We start from the raw sequence: 17,971 nt of genomic DNA, 5'->3' as shown, positions 1-17,971 counted from the left end.
CACCCTGCACACACAGAGTAAACCCACACCCTGCACTCGGCAGTGTCTGGGATCTGATGAAGTACTCTAAAGAAAAGGTACTTGGTGATCTGATTTTCAATTTTTTTACGTTTATTTATTTATTTTGAAAGAGAGGCAGAGAGCGTGAGCAGAGGAGGGGCGGTGGGAGAGGGGGAGAGTCCCAGGCAACTTGAAGCCACCAACCGTGGGAGCATGACCTGAGCCGAAACCAAGAGTCGAGGCCCAACCGACTGCGCCTCCCAGATGCGCCTTGTTGATCTGATTGTAGACACTTCTCTTTCCCTAGATGTTAAGACTCTATCTTTATATTGCTTCTTCTCATTTCCTGCCTGCCATTCCTTCCCTGGGCTCCTGTGCACATGAAGAGTTCTAGAACCTTCTCCCGGCTCTGCCTGTGCCTTTCCTGAGGTGCAAAGATGATACAATGAAAGGGAAAGAAGAAACATTGGGTCATGGAGGCATTCAAACGCTTAGTCAGTAACTTTACTGAAGTAACAAATAATTTAAAGTTAATATGACGATGTATATGGCACAGCCTTACACTATGGGAGTTTAAACATTAACCGATCTAACAAAAGGACTGCAAATGTTCAGGAAACATATTTGCTTCGAAGGACTTAAAACGGTAAGTGACAGGACGTTGAGCATTCACAGACAGAATCAGCATTTCTGAAGACAGCCCGGCGGCTCGGATGTGCCTGTAAGATGACAGGAGATGGGAAGGCGTGGAGAGACAAGCGTGGGGAGGATTATATCCTGCGGGTGTGGATATGCCTCAGATACTTCAACCACAGATGCTTGTTTACGGCTTAAAATTGACAGCCTTGTCAGCAGGACGCCTGATGGCTGCCTGGGTGGGAGATCCGAGCCTGTGTCCCCCCGCCCCACACAGAAGTCGTACGACCCCTACCACCGTAAGGAGTCCTGGACAGCTCAGCGGTCCCCTTGGTCTGCGGCAACACAGCGGCGCGGAAATCCGAGAAGAGCTGCACAAAGAAACTTGCCAGCCAGCTTCGTTTGCCTGCATCACCCCATCCCCAGCCCGGCGCGCTTGGGGAGGACCGAGAAGTCCTCCCTGGCTGGTCTTGCAGGGAAGGGGAGCAGCTGCTGGGGACACTGACACAGAAGAGGTGTCTGGAGATGGCTAAGAATGAAGAAGATGGGAGAGGCTGTCACATCAGCCACATGGCCGAGTGACCTTATTCCCTGGGGCCCGGGCAGCTCTCAGCGTTGAGGAAGCTGACAGCCAGACGCTGGGCAGCGCACCCCTGCCCTGCAGCTGCCGTAGCTACGCTCCTGAGTCCCAGCCCCCAGCCCAGCGACCAGGACCCCCATCAGTGCTGCCACAGGCACTCCGGCCTGACACGCAGCCCCGAGACCATGCACGCGCCTGCAGCTAGCTCTGGCCACTACACTGGTGCCAGCCGGCTCCACCACACGTGCCCATGGCGGGCCCCTGCCCTCACGACACCCTTGCGGGACACCCCACAATTCAGTCATGCACCTCGCTGGAGCCACACCACAGGCCGGACACCTGCTCCAGTCAGTCCCTCACCGCTGGGCCTGGGAGTGCTGCCAGGGGCCCCACACATGCCCAGCCACCAGGGACGCCCCACAGCTCTGGCCACCATGCAGCTGGCAACACTGAAGACCACACTGTGGGGGCAGGTGGGGCATCCAGTGCCCACATGTGTCTGGGGCCACAGGAGGCCCTCGCGTGCACCCCTGGCAAGTAGGGGTCTCCCCTCCTGAAGCCAGCCCATGAAGTGTAGAAGACACGAGGGGTTCTTCCAACATGCACCTGTGAAGGTTTTGGGGCTCGCAGAGAATCGGGAAGACAGGAAACATACGACACGTGTCCAGCTACTAACCCCAAAGCAGCTGGAGATCTGTGAGCTGATGGACTCAGGATTGAAAACCATCGTTCTGAAGAAGCTTGGGATGTCACAAAAGACACAGATAAAGTATTTGACAAAATCAGGGAAAACAATATAAGAAAAAATGAGAAGTTCAACAGAGAGATGGAAAACATCAGAAAGAACTGAAATGAAGCACAAAATGCAAGAGCATTTCAGCAGCAGACTCGGTCAGGCAGAAGCAAGAGCCAGATGCCTTGGGAAGATGTCTGAACAAGCGAATGACACTCAACGTCACTCCTCATCAGGGAAAGTGAATCGGAACCACAATGAGATACCACCTCACATATGTGCATGATCTCAAGTATATGAGGAATCTAAAAAAAGATAAATTCATTTTTAATTTAAAAAAATTAAGTGAAGCTCTGAGTCACAGAGCCAGGGGCTTGGGGTGCAGAAAATGGGAACCTATTGATCAAAGAATACAAAATTCTCCTCATCAGATGAAAAGCTCTGGAGACTAATATGCAGCCTAGTGACTACAGTTAATAATAAGCATTGTTTACTTGAAATTGGCTAAGTTAATAGGTCTCTAGCATTCCTACCACACACACGTAATTGTCATAGATGATGGGTGTGTTAATGAGCTTGATCATGATAATCATTCCACAACGTGTGCATATACAGCAAAACATCACCTTACACACATGCAGTTTTTATGTGTCACCATACGTCATTACAATAAAATGAATCTATGGAAAGCATTAGTCTGAACAAATTTGAACATGCCCTTACATGTCCACTACCCAAGGGAAGAGGGAGCATGACTGAAGCTTTACAGAGTTTTAGAACATAGAATTATTAACGTGGTAAAATGTCAAAGAATAACCATCGCTTATCGATAATCTATTTTCTGTAAAGAGAAAAATGGCATCCCGCACATGAGCGTCCGTGCTGTGTTTTAGAATGTCCACACCACTCACATGTATTGACTTATTTAACGCCCCTTGAATTTGTCTTTGTCTTTGGAGTCAGCACTGATGACCAGGTTATCACATCTTTCGTATCTTTTGAATTTTGAATCACATCTTTTGTCTTTTGTCGTTAGAATTCAGTCCTAATACCTAGCTGTGCCCCATCACCTCAGGCTCATTTTCTCTTAGCTCATGCGGAGTGACTAGAATCATCTGAGGGTTTTCTGGTGCCACTTTCCCATCACAGAGCATACAGTTCCTGAAAGGGGCCTGCTTACTCCTCTTTGTCTGAGAGACCCATACTAGCATTTCTGATTATCATGATCAAATTCAAATTTAAATAATTCATTAGCTACAGGTATTAGCTTCAACCCAAGTTTGAAAGAAATAAAATGTGTAATATCCACCCTGCATATTTTATGAAAACAATATACAGTTATGGTTATTAATGCCCAGGCCATGTGCATATACATTGTAAGATATATTAAAACATGAACAATACACAGACAAACACCTAAGACTGTTCACTACTTGCCAATGTGGTATTCGTGTTTCCTCTCAGGGCTCTTGCTCTCTGTCTCCATTTTTAAAATTACATGCTTTATTTTTTTGGAGTACATTCAGATTCACAGCAATAGTGACCATAATGTGTAGAGACGACTCGCATCACCCCCGTTCCCACAAGTGCATAGCCACTCCCCCCATTATCAACATCCCCGCCAGATGGCACATTTGTTACAATCGATGAGCCTACATTAACACATCATTATCACCCACTATCGTTGTTAGGGTTCACTCTTGGTGTAGAACATTCATTCGTAAGCTTGGAAAAACGTATAATGGCGTGTATCCACCACGAGAGTAATATAGACTAGGTTCACTGCCCTGAAAATCCCCAGCGTTCTTGTTTTGTAAACAGTGCAAAAGTGACAACATTATCAAGTCTGTTTCTGTATTTATTAACCTGGAGAACAAAAAAGCTAACGTTTTCATACATGTATCTCCTCCCTGTATCTCATAACTAAATGTGTGTGTCAGAGCCTGTAATGGTAATGGAAAGAGACTATAGTGATCATTTACTGTAATGTGGGGTCATTTACTGTAATGTGGGGGACACATAAACACCAGCAAGGGAGAATGGCTCACCTGCATTTTGTGAGTCTATCACCATGTTCTTCTGCAGCCTATGCAACTCATTCTGTTGTTTCTGATGATAATTTCCCTCGACAGTGATCTACCCATTGTATTGAAAAGTAACGTCGAGTTCGTGGAAAGTCTCTCTTTGCAAAGATGAACTACAGGCTGACACAACACTAAATGGACTACGTTCCTTTAGTTTTCAAGACGACCATCTTGGCTATTTTTTTCTTTTTATTTTTCTCCTTTGATTTCAAGCATTCTCATGCAAATATAGGAGGGAAAGTGAATGCCGGCAAAGAGTCTTTAATTAAATATCACTGCCTAAATTTGGAAGTCAGAGACCTGAAGAGGAGAAAGTGTCATCGATTTTCCTGGACAGAGTGAAGAGATTGTGGGGCATCCAAAGTAGCTTAAGAAAATCTTAGTAACCAAGAGAGTACTTTCTATTGGCAGAACATTGGATTGACTTAAGAGGAAAAGTACTATTCTGTGCAAGGAGGTTGGAAAAAATAAACCAGCAACAGTGTCAATAAAAGATGTGAGAATCAGTAGTGGGAGTGTGTCAACAGGCAGAACAAAAAGATGACATTTAAAAATTATAGGGCAGCCCTTTCATGTAATGCTAAAATAATTCTAACTTCTTTGTTACTAAAATAATTCTAGATATTAGAAAATATGATTTTCCATGAGGAATGAGATTCAGAAGGTCAAATTAGGAAAATGAGGTTCATGGCAAGATGATAGGTTTTCCCCCTGTATGAAAATCACACCAGCCTACCTTAGCGAGATAAACACACAGGTCATTACTACTAATTGGCTTATCTCTAGAGAGAGAAAAAAAAATCAATGATTATTTCCATAGATAGCCATTGTTTGTGATAAGGACGGCAGCCCACAGGTCAAGGAAATGCGGTTTTTATTACCTCAACGCTCTGCCCCCATCCAATGGATGGTCAAAATAGAATATGTCACTGTGGTAAGCGACATAATTATTTAATGTAAATAGTTCTGTGAGACAGACCCTGGGAGGAAATGTCCGGCGCCGTGCTTCATAGAGAACAACCCAATATGACTTAGAGTTCACCCTGCATGAGATGCTGTTCTTACATGCATTTATGAGACAGCGGGAATATCACGGGAGACCCATGAAGAAGCCTGGTTTCTGTTTCTTTTATTTCTTAATGTTGAATTTATTTTTTGAGGAATGGAGGGGTAGAGTGAATGGAGGGGTAGAGTGAAAGCAGGGGAGGGGCAGAGAGAGAGGGAGACACAGAATCTGAAGCAGGCTGCAGGCTCTGAGCTGGTCAACACAGAGCCCGACATGGGGCTGGAACCCACGAAGCTTGAGATCATGACCTGAGCTGAAGTCAGAACCAGAACCGACTGAACCACCCAGGTGCCCTGACGAAGCCTGTTTATACAGTTGCCACCCTGCCCACTCGGAACTAAAGCAGGACTAAGAGCAGATATGTGCACAATGGTATCACTAAGTGGTCAGGATGAATTTGAAGTCCAAGCTCCCATCTTGAGAAGCTTCCAGAAGCAGAGCATAAAGGCTCCAAGGTCTAGGGCAGGAGGAGGTTTGGCCCTGACAGAACCAGGCCATCAGACTGGTCTGGAGGTGAAAGGAGGCAGGAGCTGGGGTGGTAATTGGAGGACAGGGGGCAGATACACTGGATCTGAAATTCTTCTCAGACCGTAAGCGTGAGGACGATTTGTGTTGTTATCTTTAACTGCTAAGAAATGCTCCTTCATTTGACAAACCCATTGCTTACCCAGCCATCCCTTTCACTAGGGAATGATGGAATACTTCCAAGTTCCCTTTCCTCAAATTGGTGGTGGAAAACGAGCTATGTTAATGCATGTAGAGAATGATACAGCCATTATCAATATTTTTATGAACACATAAAGATGCAATGACATGGTAGGGTTTTATGAGTATTAAAATAGCTTAATGTAGATAGAAAGCATACAGTGCTTGACACATGGGGTTTGTATTGTTGAATTCATTCCACATTCACTGCAAATTAGCTCTTTGTATTTCTCTTCTCTATTTTTTTTAGCCAAAATACTTACTCCCACTGAAAACCCACATATTTTACCCATTAACTAGCCTTTTGTTTATTTCTTTGCCCTGAAAGGAAAACTATAAGAGGACAGGGATTTTTGTCTAAAGTTTTAGTTACAACTGTATTTTCAGTCCTCAGAACAAGGATGGATATAGATTAGGAAATTAATACAGATTTTTGAAATCAGCAACGACAGAAAGTAACACTATAAATGATCTCCAAGATTAGCAAAGAACTTGCATTTTATCGGTAGTACTATCGTAAGACTAATGTTATGTTCATCCTTCTTCCAAGTGTTTTCCGTTGTCCGTGTTTCTAACACTGAAAGCAAGCGTGTCCAGGAGGTAACCCATGTACCAGAGGTGTGGACCAGGACACCAGGAGGTTAAACCTGCCCATGGAGAGAATTGGGCTCGCTCTATTGACTCACTTATTATTATTCTTATTAATTTTAAGAATTATCTGTGACTAAAAAAATGCAGAACTTGTCTTTTACTCTAGAGCTTCATAGAATCAATACTCTTGCACACAGGGGCATATACATGTTCACACATTTAAAAACATGTCACATTGGGGCACCTGGGCGGCTCAGTCAGTTGAGTGACCCACTCTTGATTTTAGCGCAGGTCATGATCTCAGGTTTCTTGGGATCAAGCCCCAAGTTGGGCTCTGCACTGACACTGTGGAACCTGCTCTGGGTTCCCTATCTCCTCTCTCTGCCCCTCCCCAATGTGTGCTCGAAACAATCAAACAAACAAACTTTGTATGATGTATTTGTGAGAGTTCTTCAGAGGAAAAGAACCAAAAGGAGACAGATGATAAATAAATCGATAGGTGATAGATAGATTGACTGATTTATTATAGGAATTGGCTCCCATGATTATGGAGGCCAAGTTCCCATGATTTGCCATCTGCAAACTGGAAAACCAAGAACCAATGTGACATTCTGTTCAAGAGAGCTAGGAGTGCCAATGTCTGAGGCCAGGAGAAGACAGATGTCCTGCCCAGCAAAGGGCCACGTGGCCTTTCCTCCAGTCTTTTGTTCTATTCACATTGGATGATACTTACCTGCACTGATGAGAGGCCATGTGTGTGTGTGTGTGTGTGTGTGTGTGTGTGTGTGTGTTTTACTCACTTTACCAATTCAAATGCGACTTTATTTCAGAAACGCCCTCACAGACACATCCAAAAATAATATTTTACAGGCTATCTGAGCCTCCTTTAGCCAGTCGAGTTGACACATAAAATTAACCATCACATATAAGTGTTTCTAGATGTATTCTAAAATCAAACCCCAGGATTAGTGACTCTGAGTCGATATTTACAGAAACGTGTATTTTTTTAAGACTCGCCAGTTACTTTTGATGTAGAAGTCGATCTTAGGATCCTTGGTGAGTGATGTCACTCAATATTCAAAGATGGCAAGAAACCATGAAGGATCGAAGGGCGGTATGTCAGTTAACACGTGCCCTATTCAAGGAGCATCTGACCCGCGAATGTATCAACCGAGGGATACTCTGGACAGGAGCACCGCGTATCCAGAGGGCCGGACTTGCTGGTGCACTTCCTGATCTCGTCTCGCATTCATACCCACACCGCCTACTCTGGGAACTAAAGACGTAACTTCCCTCCTTCCCTGCGTATTACGCACCGTTGGGAAGTGATAGTTCTTAGAAGGAGACCAGAGGTGATTCTGCGGGACTCTGCAAAGTAATCGGGGAGCTCTGACTCTAACTGCAAAGGCAAGATTGCTGAAGAGCGTGTTATCGTTACTCTGGCGCAGCTGCTCCAGACATTTTCTCCTGGTAGAGGCCAGGGGCAGTGTCTCTTGGGGAGGATTGCCTCACCCCCCCCATCACAGTACACGGGGGCAGCTGACTCCCAGGGGCACACCGGCAGCGTTAGGCAGATCACTACGGAAAGCATGTTTAAATGGAGCAGTGTTACCAGTGTTTCAAGTCACAGGGAAACCTAGTCTTTCGCCGTCCAACAGCCTTTGCTAATCTGCTGAGTAACGGCCACAGACTGAGGGGTTGCAGACACCTTGTGTAACACGGGGGATACGGAATTATGGGCTGAACACAAAACGGAAGTCTTCCACCCTCAACGTGAAATGCAGCCTTCCCACTACACACGTCAATTAAATGTTTTACACAGTAGATCAGTGATGCAATAATCTTCAATAATTAAGTGTCTTTATTAAATATTAATTCAGTTCATTAGAACCCAACAATAACATTAAAATTCTTCCTCTTAAACAGCCTGTGTATCCTTCTGAGTTCCTTCATTATCCTACGCATGTATACATGGATGGACACGCTCACATCGGTAGACCCAAAAATAGATCCTAAAAACTCTCTACTACCTGAACCAGGTTGTGAGTAAATGTATATACATACACACAACTCTACGATACACTTCTCGGTTTATAATAAATTTCAAAATAATTTTGAATCACTCTCTGAGCAGGCATGTGAGGTCATGTAAGACGGACCTGAATGTGGGGCCACACTTACAATCCCTAAGACTCTGACCTTTAATCCTAATATTTCAGTGTTTGGCTTTTTAGGTTTCATTCCTGAAGGTTCAGATCATCTGGCAGTGTGTTTTGTCTGCTTTTTTCTATCTTAAGAAAAAAAATCAATTCAGGATCTAACATAGCTCAAACAAGCAAACAAATGAAAAAGCTCTTAAAAACATGAGGGGAGCTGAAACAGCTTTCACGGCGGACCTCCAGAACATACGGCCAGCATCTGTATGGATTGCTCTAGGTTTTAGGATTTCCAGGAAGTATCGCCCATTTATCACTGTTGGGTTAATGATTCTTTTACTTCCTTGGTGAAGCAGCTATCCTGAGAAATGACTTACTCCAGTAAAACTAGCTTGTTTTTAATGTCACTGACAGAAACAGTTGAAAAAACCCCTTGGAAAGACAACCTCATCAGTTTCTTGACTGGGAGCCTGGAATTCACAGAGGTTAAATGACTTGCTCAAGGTTATTTCAGCAGAAGGTTAAGCTGTCCTAAAGATGAGTGCAGCTTGCTCTCCAGGTTCCACCCTGCACGGTGGCCTCAGGCTCAAGTGCTGAGTGACAGAGCTAATCTTCACCTGGAGACTCCGTTCCCAAGGCAACCGCCTCGGGGACCCTCCTCAGAGCTGTGCCTGGAGCTTACAGTGGGAGCCCTGTCCTCCTGGGCCCTCTTTCTCCCATTTCCATTTTTAAGTGTTTCTGGCCCCAGGAAGGGAAACTCATTCAATGACCTGAAGAAAAAAAAAAAAAACCATACTGATGTACAGTCTGTCTGAAACAAATTTAGACAATGTACACTCCGCACTCCCATAATATTCGTATTGCTCTTTAAGTACCTGCCAAGTTCATGAAGAGCAAGGGTGTGGGGTCAGCTGGCTGGTGGCGAACCTCAGTGATTCCTCATGGAGATGATCACTTTACTCTGAAAGCCTTAGCTCCCTGACTTACAAAACAGGGGTACAGTGGAAATCTACTCACAGGCTGTGGGAAATTGAGGGAACATTTCATGTCTAAAATATAAGCACACAATGAATGTCATTGTTATTACTGATTATCAGACTCCATCTCCATACCCTCTACATATAAATTCTGTGCTTTATAAAGAGCTTCGACCCGTCCATGATTTGTGCTTCCTTAACTTGTGCTGGCTTGATGGTCCTGATTCTAACCTCTAACTTCTTCCAGTACATATTTCCAGCTACAGGCTTTGGTGCTGAGGTTTACACTCACATAGGAATCCCATTTCTAGGTTGGTGTATGTGTCTGGCGGTGATGCACTCGCCTGTGGTGGGCAGTCTTCTCGGAAGTGACTGTGGCTGACAGGCATCACTCTTAATGCGTGTGCCAGTGAATCCCAAACTCTTAACAACATTCTCTCCCACGCTAGACTTCATGTCCACTGAGATTCGTTCGTCCCCCATCTTCCCTCACAGGCAGGCAGTCAGTAAAATCTGTCTGTGGAGATAAATCCACGAGGGAGAATGCAGACTGGTGGTCTCCGGGACAGGGGGTGGTGGGAATGTGGAGAAACTGTTCAATGGGGAAGGGCTCACTTTGAAATGGTGGAGATATTTTGGAACCAGACGTGGTGGTTGATGAGATTGTGAATGTACTAAGTGCTATTGAACTGTTCACTTTAACACGATTCATGGTATGTGAATTTCAACTCAATACTTTAAAAAAATTATTTTTGTGTGAGAGAGAGAGAGACAGAGTGTGAGCAGGGAAAGGTCAGAGAGAGAGGGAGACACAGAATCCAAAGCAGGCTTCAGGCTCTGAGCTGTCAGCAGAGCCCAATATGAGGCTCAAATTCTTGAAACACAAAATCACCACCTGAGCCCAAGTCTGACTTCTGGGCCACCGGGGGTCCCCAATACTTCTTTTGTAAATCTGTTCTGTTACAAGAGCACTAGAAAGACCCTCCCATATATTACCAGCACCCCCAAAAACGTATTCTTTCAAGTAATGTGATCCACTATCATACCAGCTATGATAAATATGGGTACATGCAGGGGAGGAAGAACTTCCTTCTATCCTCGTAGGCTCTGTAACTGAGGCCTGCGAATTAAGCTGACATAAGACATATTGGCAGGAGAAAAGCACACACATTTTATTTAATATGAGTATGTGCATTCGGGAGCCTTCATAGGAAAACTGAAAACTGAACAAAGTGGTTTGGACCAAGAGCTTATGTGCCTTTTTAAACCAAGAGTGATAAATTTGTGGAGAAAAAACAAGATGAAGGAAAAGAGGCTTAAAGCCCCGGGGGCAGTAAATTGTGGGGCACGGATTGATCTGTACAAGGGGAGGTAAGGGACGATAAAAGTGCTTTCAGTAGGTCTATTTGTAACTGTCCTGGACTCTGGTGACAACATTGGTCTCTTCCTGGTGCAGAGAGGGACCGTCCTCACTGGAAATTTCATGACTTGCTTTCTGATAGGAAGAGAGTGGTCAGAGATCCCGTCCTGTGTCCGCTGGTTTTCAGGTGACTTCAACTTAAAATGACCAGTATGTCAATATGGCATATTTTGGGGATGGCTTCTTCTGAACCCCCCATACACAGACCATCACGGAAAGCAAGATTGAGGTAGTCTGTGCTGCATGCCAGGATCTATGAGTGCTTTACAGGGACGGAGAAGCCCTTGCGGATGCCCTCATAGCCCCTCAGCCTACAGCTGAATGTCCCTGCTGCGGAGGTCAGAGTTCTGTACAGATGGTGTCTCTCCTCACGCTCCTCTTCTCTCTGTTTCTTGGCCTAAGGATTTTACTCTCTTGCTCTGGGAGCTCACTCAGCACACAGCAGCTGGAAGTGCTGGGAATATAGGAGTGGAAGGCATTGGAGGGTAAATCTATCCACCCTGGACCTGCTCACAGGTTCATGCGTCAGGGGTCCCTACAGGAACCCTGATGAATTGAGGGCCCCGTGCCCAAAGCAGTATCGGCTTTATCAGTGAATATCTCTTCCCTTTCTTGTTCAGCTTTCCGTTCCTTTACTCGTGCCTCCCAGAACCATTCCCAAGTAAATGTACTGCATCCAACATCATGTTTCAGAATTAGTTTTTGAAGGCACAAAAATACTGCGCCCAACTTTGTGTTTCAGAATTAGTTTTTGAAGGAACAAAAACACTGCATCCAACATCATGTTTCAGAATTAGGTTTTGAAGGAACAAAAATTGAGCATCATCTACAGTCTTCACAGTGGCGGCCTTTGGAGGTTAATAGGAATATTGTACCATTTTGCACTACAATGTAGGGAAGAACAGAAACAAGGACCTACCATTCACTAAGTGGCAGAACCCAAAGCTAATGTTGGTCTGTGTAACTCCCAAGCTCACATTCAGAAACCCAACTCTCAGGAGCCTGGTTGTGATCATATCCAGCCTGGCTGGGAGAAGGAACATCAGCATGTTTTTAGCCCCTAGTGAAATAATGGACCTGCAGTAATAGTCGTCAGTAGCTCCTAAAATCACAAAAGGAAAGACAAGCCCTACCTCATGTGCTTTCTCTGAGAAGCATGGAACATCTCTATGATGAGTTCTGGCCATGCAATCAAACCTGAATCCTATCAAGGCTTTACCTGACTGACAAGTCTGAGGACATTCAAAGGATGGGGAAGCATACAAAAGACGTGCACAGCACAGTGATTAGCAAAGCGTGCGTGGGGGACTCCTTAGAACACACCTGCCCATTTTGTTCACTAAGTAAACGTCAGGCGGATGGGATGGGGAGGGAGGAAACTCAAAGAGAACCTAAAAGAACTTTGAACGAGACTTCAGAGACGTAAAAACCAAATATACGAGCTGCTCCCTATTTGAATCCTGAATGGGTAATTAATTTTAAAAATGAGATAATTAAGGGAATTTGAATCCTGGCTGCATATTTGATGATATTAAGAGATTATTATGAGTTTACATGTGATCACTGTATTGCGGTCTTTCGTTTTAAAAAGCATCTTAATCTTTTAGAGATGTACACTGAAATATTTATAGACCTGTGAAATTTGTGGCCTGAGGTTTGTTTCAAAGCAGTCTGGGTGGAGAGGGAAGGACATAGGAAAACAAAACAATAGCTATGAGTTAGTAATAAGTGCAGTTGAGTGACGGCTACATGTGGGTTCAATACCCTTTTATCTGTAATTGTGTTTATGGTGAAATAATTTTTCCATACTACAAAGATAAAGAAAACAGCAACCCTCAGCAAGAACTGAGACTCTGAAGCAGTAAATTTTTCTACCTATTATAATACTTAAAAGCACTTTCTCTTATCACCTCTAGCATATTTTAATATCCAGAATAACATAAGCTGTGTTGTTTCTGAACATGTCATAATATTTGGTTAAGAGCTTCATCTCTAAGTGGCCTCCTAGCTGCTTTCTATCAACATGGAACACTGGAAAATTTCCTAGGTCCACAAAATGAAATAAGGGCAGTGCCGTTTGAGGAGGCTAGTAAATGCCAGGGAAGGTCAGTGCCTCAGAAGGAAATCACCGCTTTCTGAAGGATGAGGTAGTAGAACAGTGCACCTGTAGGAGCATGAAACACACAAGGCCATAGCTGGTGGTTGCCAAGTATCAAGAATTATCCTTACCACTAACGTACAGCCAGAGTAAGTCAGTTGAAGAAGAATGCATATATAAAGGTATCATGGATTAAATTCTTTGCTCTCTCTCTTTTTTTAAATATAGTTTATTACCAAGTTGGTTTCCATATAACACCCAGTGCTCTTCCCCACAAGTGCCCCTCTCTATGACTATCACCCCCCTTTCCCCTTCTCCTCCTCTTCAGCCCTAAATTTGTACTCAACATTCAAAAGTCTCTCATTATTTGGCCTCACTCTCTCTCCCCAACTCTTTTAACCCCCTTTTCCCTTCCCATAGTCCCCTATTAGGTTTCTCCTGTTAGACCTATCAGTGACAGCATATGGTATCTGTCCTTCTCTGCCTGACTTATTTCGCTTAGTATGACTCCCTCTAGGTCCATATGTTTTGCTACAAATGGCCAGATTTCATTTTTTTTCTCATTGCCATGTAGTATTCCATTTTGTATATATACCACGTCTTCTTGATCCATTCATCAGGTGATGGACATTTAGGCTCTTTCCATGATTTGGCTATTGTAGAAAGTGCTGCTATGAACATTGGGGTACATGTGCTCCTATGCATCAGCATTTCTGTATCCCTTGGGTAAATCCCTAGCAATGCTATTGCTGGGTCATAAGGGAGTTCTATGGATAGTTTTTTGAGGAACCTCCACACTGTTTTCCAGAGTGGCTGTATCAGTTTATATTCCCAACAGTGTAGGAGGGTGCCCGTCTCTCCACACCCTTGCTAGCATCTATAGTCTCCTGATTTATTCATGTTAGCCACTCTGACTGGCATGAGGCGGTTTCTCAATGTGGTTTTAATTTGTATTTCCCTGATGATGGGTGATGCTGAGCATCATTTCATGTGCCTGTTGGCCATCTGGATGTCCTCTTTGGAGAAGTGTCTGTTCAAGACTTCTGCCCATTTCTTCACTGGATTATTCATTTTTTGGGTATGGAGTTTGGTGAGTTCCTTGTAGATTTTGGATACTAGCCCTTTATCCGATATGCCATTTGCCACTATCTTTTCCCATTCTGTCAGTTGCCTATTAGTTTTTTTGATTATTTTATTTGCTGTGCAGAAGCTTTTTATCTTGATGAGGTCCCAATAGTTCATTTTTGTTCTTGATTCCCTTGCCTTTGGGGATGTGTCAAGTAGGGAATTGCTGCAATTGAGGTCAAGGAGGCTATTACTTGCTTTCTCCTCTAGGATTTTGATGGTTTCCTGTCTCAAATTCAGTTTCTTTATCCATTTTTAGTTTACTTTTGTGAACGGTGTAAGAAAGTGGTCTAGTTTCATTCTTCTGCATGTTGCTGTCCAGCTCTCCCAGCAGCACCTGCTAAAGAGGCTGTTTTTTTTTTTTCCCCATTGGATACTCTTTCTTCTCAATACCCAAAGATTTGCTTGTTGGTGCTCTGTGGTGGTCCTGCCCAGAGCAAGTGAATCCCACTCATTAAATTATCAAAGAGACATGAGAGAAATGACTGAGTCAGTGACCATAAATGCAAGGGAGTCTATATGATCAAGACAGCCCCCTCTATCTAACCTTTTGGGTAGCCAAGAACACAAACAGGAAGTCACATTATCTGCTTCTCTGGTGGAAGCCTGGTTTCAGGGAGTGGAAATTCTAGAAGCTGCATAATGACCACACGGTTTCCTTCCAAGTGGATCCATTTGTAAAACAAGAAAGGGTTTCACAGGCAAGGGAAGAACAAAGTCTGGAGAATAGGACAGATGGAATGGGGCTCAGTGAGACCCGCTTGAAGCCCCTGGACCAGAGATCCCTCCCTCTGAGCAGTGATGAAAGAAGTGTGGAGACCCTGGAAAAATGGTTTAAGAAAGGTTTGTCTCATCTCCAAATACCCCCCGTGTCTTGCCCATTCTCCTATACTAAGACGTACTGATGAATTCAACTATGTTATCATGTAGTCTGATAGTCCAGGGTGGTCTGGTCACAGCTGTCTAGGGCTCTGAGCCCCTTCGCGCGGAGTCTGAGGTTTACTTCGCTGGGAAGAAACTTCTCCCCATTTCCAAGAGCACGAGATGCATTTACTCCGTTGCTGATATTATTCCTAGTGTAAGGTGCAGACACCCGGGCCTCAGGACCTGAGAACAGAGCTAGTGAGTGGGGCAGAACCTAGATTTGAAGGTTCTCCTTCCAATGTCCCCCAGAAGATAGTGTCCACGTCCATGGCATTCTTATGCCTGTGCGTTACAACATTCCCAAAGCCAAGGTTGCATCGTATGAGCAAGACGGAGAAATGTTTCTCCATAAACTGAAGTGGCTTACAGTCAGCACTTACACCTTGAATGGCCAAACATCTCTCCATGGAAGAGCGCGCCAGGGAGTCAGCAACACAATTTTCTGAAAGGTTGCCACTTCAGCGCTAAGACTGCAATTCTCTGGTGGACTTGCTGAGATCACGTGCAGAATTATCACCAGTTTCTGAATTGCTCGCTTTGCTGGTAGATTTGGAGCTCTCTCCCTAGACCTCGGATTCTAACTAATATTTTGATGATGTCAATTCACATTATTTTTATGATTCATGATTAAAAATGCAGTAGATGGCATTTTTAAAACTGTGGGTACAAACAGTCCCACTCCAGATCATATTTCTTGAATAAAAGAAATAATGCCATTTGAAAAATTAGTGAGAAATTATCAGATAGTGCTGAGAAAAACATCATATTTGACATTTAATTAATGCTTCTGCTCTATGACTAAGGGCTGATCATTCAAGTTATTTTAAATTGTATGATTTGCAAGATTACAAGGGAGCTGATTCCATTTTCTCTTCCTTTTCAACCGAGTTTCTCTCCCAGCGTGTGGGGTGGTGATCTCCAGAGCAGGTGCGTTCTCTCTGCAGGAGGCACACAGGTCAATCACCCCACTGGCAAGCCACTGGACATAGCCAAACCTATGCTCACATTGATTTTAAGAGAAAGGAAGTAAGCCTCATTAATCTGTATTGTTATTTTAATTGCAGTATATTAAAGCACCCATCAAATTTCCCCACATTTAGGCGGGCAGGTCGGTGCCTGAAGTACGATTCGCATTGTGACGTGCCCACTACCACCTTGCATTTTCTGAACCCTTTTCATCCTCCCCAGCTGAATCCCTGTCCCCTGGAAACACCAACGCCTCATTTCCTCCTTCCACAGCCCTTTTAGGAATTTGACGGGCTACCTCATGCAAGTGAACTCATCCAGTATTTGTCCTTTCTTGAGTGGCTTACTTTGTTAGGTGAAGTGACTTCCAGGTTCATCATACTGTAGCAGGTGTCAGGACTTTCTTCTAACAACCCTAAGTAACATCCCTTTGTTGTTGTTGTTGTTTTTAATAGTTTATTGTCAAATTGGTTTCCATATAACACCCAGTGCTCCCCTCAGGTGCCCCCCACCATGACCATCACCCCCTCCTTCCCTCCCCCTCCCCCTTCAGTCCATGGTTCGTTTTCAATATTCAGTCGTCTCCCTTGACCTGTGTCCCTCACTCTCCCCTGCTCTTTCCCCCTTCCTCTCCCTTTGAATGGAGATACCACATTTGTTTTTATCCATTCATCCACTGATGGGCACTTAAATTGCTTCCACCCCTTGGTTTGTGGACAATGCTGCTGTGACCATCGGCATACAAATATCTCTCTGAAATTCTGCTCTCAATTCTTTGCACATACACTCACAGGTGGAGTTGCTTGATCATATGTAACGGTGTCTTGAATTGGTTGAGGAATCACCATGCTGTTTTCCATAGGAGTCCATCATTCTGCATTCTCATCAACAGTGCTGAAGCTTCTAATTTCTATGTTTCTTTAATTTTTAATATGCCACTGACATCAGCCTCATGTTAGAGTGTCAGATAGAAAAAGCCCATGGGGCGCCTGGTTGGCTCAGTCAGTTAAGTGTCCGACTCCTGATTTCATCTCAGGTCATGATCTCATGGTTTGTGGAAATGAGCCCCATGTTGGGCTCTGGGCTGATGGTGCAGATCCTGCTTGGGATTCTGTCTCCCTCTCTCTCTCTGCCTCTATTCCACTCATGCTCTGTGTCTCTCAAAAATAAATGAAAGAAACTTAATGAAAGAAAGAAAGAAAGAAAGAAAAAGAAAAAGCCCATACGTGTGAAGGTATTCAGAGGGAAGGGTCCTCCCACCCACGGGAACTGAGCCCCGCCCTCCCCGTGTCCCCGTCCAGTACCCCAGGACTAATTGCAATCCTTCTCTCCATGTGGCATATCGATGCAGTTTGCTGAATAAACTAAATGCATTTCTGTGCAGTTCCCATAGTGAGGTGAGCTTTCTTATTTACGATAACTCTCAAACCCAAATATTGGGATAAACTAAATTTAAAACAAAACATTCAAATCTCTGAATCAAAGTCACTTGCCTTTTAAAATGAAACCATTTTTATTCTAAGTATTATAAATAGCAATGGGTATTATGGGATAATAATGTATTAACTGACATAAAATGTTATTACCTTTATAGTGAGAGTGAAAGGGTCTATACCATTAAGAAATAAAGTAAGAAAAATAAGCGTAAATACTGAAGGTGTGAACTCAAAATGTTTCCTGATGGAATGTGCATCCACAAGGGTAATAATGCAGAGGTTAGTAATGGGTTACCTGGTCAGCCATTAGGCAGAGACCTTCAGGTAGAACAGGGGCTCTGGCTTTGGGCCAGGGATACAGGGCTTGGCAGTGACTCTTTACATGATTTTTAAAATATATTAGGGGCACCTGGGGGGCGCAGTTGGTTAAGTGTCTGACTTTGGCTCAGGTGATGACCTTATGGTTTGTGGGAT

The 17,971-nt window shown here is 44.0% G+C and overlaps 1 protein-coding gene across 1 annotated transcript in view; it reads left to right on the top strand.

Moving 5' to 3' along the window:
- The window catches only part of CSMD1 (CUB and Sushi multiple domains 1), a 1,512,254-nt gene that overhangs the window by 882,784 nt on the left and 611,499 nt on the right, over positions 1–17,971 (top strand). The window lies entirely within an intron of this gene.

This window comes from Suricata suricatta, chromosome 1 (genome assembly GCF_006229205.1).
Source record: "Suricata suricatta isolate VVHF042 chromosome 1, meerkat_22Aug2017_6uvM2_HiC, whole genome shotgun sequence".
NCBI classification, from domain to species: domain Eukaryota; kingdom Metazoa; phylum Chordata; class Mammalia; order Carnivora; family Herpestidae; genus Suricata; species Suricata suricatta.
This window is presented reverse-complemented; position numbering and strand designations above follow the sequence as displayed.